This window comes from Palaemon carinicauda, chromosome 1, assembly GCF_036898095.1.
Source record: "Palaemon carinicauda isolate YSFRI2023 chromosome 1, ASM3689809v2, whole genome shotgun sequence".
Lineage (NCBI taxonomy): Eukaryota > Metazoa > Arthropoda > Malacostraca > Decapoda > Palaemonidae > Palaemon > Palaemon carinicauda.
In genome coordinates this window covers 164,306,312-164,311,311 of record NC_090725.1, presented here as the reverse complement: position 1 = coordinate 164,311,311, position 5,000 = coordinate 164,306,312, and positions in this window count along the sequence as shown.

Genomic DNA, 5,000 nt, shown 5'->3' with positions numbered 1-5,000 from the left:
CTTATGTATTTATATAGATAAGGCTACCGTGTTTTCATATAAACTGTACTGAAAGTCAAAAAAACAAGAATTTACCGGCCACTAGATGACCCTCTTTGGCAAGTGTCTAATGATCTTGGGGACTCCGCCCACTTGACCCAGGTAGCTGGTAAGGGAGTGTCATTGTTCTCTTAATCTCTATATGTATGTTCGTACGTTTGCTTTCCCTATAAAATGTAAAGAAACCTCTCTCAATAAATCAGTCCTCTGAAGAAGTATCACGAAACTAGTCAGGACTTAAGCGTATATTTCGTATTTTCATTTTCCCTGTGGTTCTTCCGCATCTGAGCATCACGTTTTCCTGTGATTTTTACGCATATATATATATATATATATATATACATATATATATATATATATATATATATAAAATATATGTCCTAATTCTTGTGTGTAGATATGTGTTGAACGTCAAGGTAAATGAACTCTATAATCATGAGAATTCCACAAAACCCTATAACTTAGCATGTTGTTGCAGCAAAATTGCATTTTGATAGCGAGGTGTGTTCAGTTGCCTTTGGGCGCTCAAGTAGGCAAGGCCCTCACCTGAGAGGGTAACTGTGTAGGGTGTACTTACGAACGAACCTTTTGTAATAAATGGAGAAAACCCATATTCCGACGTCTCATTATCCGCCAGCATGGGGCATATTGGTGTCAGGTGTAAAAATAAGTCTATTTGTGTATGCTGCGAGTAAGGTTGTTCTCTGAGCAGGTAAAATAAAATTTCAAGATGCCTAGATACTCAAGAACTAACGTAGCAGACACTGTTATTGCGGAAGATGAAAACGGAGTAGCTGTGTATAGCGTTGCCGATGAAGATTATAGACAGGAAGTTAGAGCAGGAAAATTGGAAAATAAGTTAGAAAATTAAATAGTTAATGAACAGATTCTTGGTTGAATGAGAAGAGGAGCGACGTGCAACCAGAGCATATCCGACGCACATGAACGAAGTCCAAACCCACACAAGTGAAAGTACACATGCACAGCCGAATGAAGATACGCAAATCGTAGTTCGAAAGTTGCCAAAACTCCAGGCAAGTGTTAGGCGTTTTGATGATCAGCGGCCTAACAAAGGGTTTCAATTGATTGAAGTGTTTTTGAGAGACTTTGAAGTAGCCTTATATGGTTGGTAGGAAAGAGAAAAAGCCATTCAAGTAATCATATTGCTGAAAGATGCTTCTGCAATGGAGGTATTATGTTGGCCACAAGACAGTTTAAGAAGTAATACTAAAATAAAACGATGTTTAATCGAGAAGTATGCCTTGCCTGATGTGAGAAAGGGAGACAAAAGAAAATACAAACCCAAAATACGGGAAGGTGAATCCGTTCTTAGTTTTCCAACTCACATTTTTCGGGATTCCAATTCATTTGCTACCTGGAGTGCCAATCTCCCAGAAGGTGATACAAAAGTAATTGCACGTAAACATATTCTCAGATTAGTAAACCCGTATTTATGTGGTTATTTGTTTGATGACAATCACTTGTTAACAGATGTATTGAGCGCGATAAAAAAATTTTTAGACAGTCTACCAGAAGGAAAAATGACTGAGAATAACTGGCCTGATTCTGAGAAGTTGGCAGCCATGAGAGGCACTCAGCGGGGTAGGGGAGAACGCAGTTAGTGGGCTAGAAGATGCTGGCAGTGTGGGGGAGAGGGGCACCCACGAGTGGAGTGCCCTACCCAAGGATCAACCCGCTGTTACACATGTCAGGCTTACGGTCATCTATCTCCGGAGTGCTCAGCAAAAAACGCTGATGGCGGGCGGGCTGGGCCACACGCACACCTCCCCCTGTCCAACATCCGAGGAAAAAGAAACAGAGGAAGGGGGAGATAAGGGAGTTCGATCCCTCCCACATGACATCAAAAGCAGTAGCTGAGGAAGCGGTGACGACGGACTTGGCAGAGCAGGCACTAGGACCTCCATCGGTACCCCAGACCTCACCCCAGCAGCACTAGGGAGCAGTGGCATTGAAGCTGAGGTCATTGGCCCGTGCCCCATATCTCATAATGGCCGGCTAGGAATGTTAGCATTCAGGATTGACCTGCCAGATAAATCCATTTGATCACTGATGGACACTGGAGCAGCGTTTTACTGATTGCAAAATGATTTTCCACAAAGTCGCTACAGTCAGCAGCATCCATCGGACTCGACACGCCAGGGGGAAATAAACTACTCATAAACCATACAACAATTGTCAACTTTAAGGTGGGATCTGTGAAGTTTACACATTATTTTTTTTTTTTGTCTTGCCCACCCTGGGAATTCCAGGAATCGAGGCTATCTTAGGAATTAATTTTATTTCATGTAATCAAATATGCATTTTTTGGGGAAAACATACAATAACAGTAACAGCAGGAGTGAACACTTTGCCAATAGAAAGTCTTGAGAGAGTAAGTGCTTGTGCAGGCTTGGAAAGACATTTAAGTAAGGTAACAGCTGTACCTGAGAGAGGAGAAGTGTTGTTTCCCCAGACACTTACGAGTATATCAGTGACCCTGTGTCGCCCTCTTCTGGAAGGAACCAAGGTCGTTGTTAAACCCCATGACAATTGGGCCCATATGATTTTAGAGGGTTTAGCGGAAATAAAAGGAAACATATCTGATATAACGATAGTTAATTTGTCAAATAAAAGAGTTGTGTTAGGAAGTGATTCTGTGTGTGAATTAGAGCTATGTGAAATTGCTGGGAGCCACAACTCCAGCCCGCACAGACGAACACACTCAGAATTTGATTATGAAAGCGCGAAAACTACGTCCGTCAGAATATCAACCTGTAGTTAGTGACATTGTCAAAAATTACTCCAATGTAATTGAAATTGGAGATGAGCCACCCGTGAGGATTGATCGATTTCCCTTTAGCATTGGAACTGGGCAGGCGGAGCCAATCAGGTCAAGGCCTTATAAGGTACCCATTCATTTCCAGGGAGAGATAGAAAGGGAAATTAATAACATTAAGGGAACAACGGATAACCGAGGAGAGTGAATCCCCCTGGTCTTCTCCAATTATAGCTGTTAGGAAAAAGGATTGCTCAGTAAGATTGTGTGTTGATGATAAGAAGTTGAATGCAGTCACTAAGGATAATACATTTCCATTGCCCTTGATCGAAGAATTACTTGTGAAAGTATGGGATAGTAAATATATAACAACTGTTGATTTAAAACTGAATACTATCAAATGCTCATTCACGAAGAAAGTAAATGTAAAATGGCATTTATATCTAATGATCAACTTTTTCAGTTTAATTTTCCTTCTTTCGGTGTTAAAAATGCTTCAAGTCATTTCTCTGGAGTAATGATGGCAGTTTTGTCCCCCTTAATTGGCTATAATGTTCCTGTTTAATTAGACAATATCATAATTATAGGGAAAATGGCATAAGAACATAATAATAATATTCGTAAAGTTTCAGAAGCATTGCGACTTAATGTTATGAAAATAGATTTGTCAAAGTGACAATTTTTCTGAAAACAGGTCGAATTTTTATGTCACATAATAACCCCAGAAGGTATCCAACCCTGCCCCTGTAAAGTAATGGCTATTAGAGATTTCCCCATGCCAAGTATCCTTAACGAAGTAGCTGGGTTCCTTGGGCTCGCTGGGTATAGCGAGACCATTACATACTTTAAAAAAAAAGAAAATGTAGTAAATTGGGGAGTGGAGGAAGAAAGGGCCTTTAATCATTTGAAAACTGCCTTAACTAGCAATGAATTACTCGCATATCCTAGATTTGATCACTCGTTTTTTAGTGACAACAGATGCGAGTACTATAGCTATTGGTGGCGTAGTTTCTAAACGAAATGATAAAGGTAGAGAGCGATCCATTTGTTTTGTTTCCCGGGCATTATAAGGGTCAGAAAAAAATTATAGTATATTCAATCGAGAGGCTTTGGCTATTCTTTAGGTTCTAGAGAGGCATTGGTTCTTTTTATTAGGTCAGTCAATTGAGTTGCAAAGTGATCATCGCCCCTTACGTAATTTGTATTATAAAAAGGATTTAACCTCTCGACAAGCACGATAGATTGAGAGATTGTTAGAGGTTAATATAAAGGGTTTTCACCACATAAAAGGTAAAGCTAACAAGGTAGCTGATGCTCTCTCTGGACGTGCAGTAATAGGAGTTACAACTAGGGCACAAAATAGAAACAAAGAACGTAACCAAAATATTGAAGACCCCTATCAAAATAGAGAAAATAGAGAATGGGATGTGAATTCTCCCGATGAGCAAACTGAAGACGGGATGAGAGAGAGAGAGAGAGGAGAGAGAGAGAGGGAGATAGAGAGAGAGAGAGAGAGATATGAGCGGCGAAGGTGAATTTATGTGGGTGGCCGAGTACATGACCAGGGGTATCCAGAATGAATGCCTTGATGATGCAGGTTTGATTGACTTGGGAGCATGGGACAGAAGAGAAGTCCGAGAGGGACAGAAAAAAGAGGAATGGATGGAAAGAGTGCTAGTAGTGATTAAAGGGGAATCGGAGAGTTATCCGTCATATCTGGATGTGCCTCGTGAGAGTTTTTTTTTTATAGAAAAGGATATATTATATTGTGCTTACGAGAAGAGGTGAGGGGAATTTTGTGCACGGGTAGTTCTTCATCCCTCTTTAATTAATCGAGCTATCCACATTGTACATGCAAGTCTGTATGCAGGGCATTTAGGGATTGATAGAGCGTTAAGGAGAGCAGGTGAATCCTTCTTTGGGTTAGGAATGAAAAAATCTATAGAGAATTATATACGGTACTCATTACTTCGCAACAATTGCCAAATTATTCAACTGAGCAATATTCTGTATATATATTAAATATATTAAGGAGAGTAATGAATACTTCTGAAAGATTTCATAAAAGAGCTAATGAAAACACAGCTCAAAGTATGATTGTCGGCTCAAAACCGCACGGATAAAAGTATTTGTGGGCGATCGTGTATATTTGAAACGATTACAAACTAGGAAACACAAACTATAG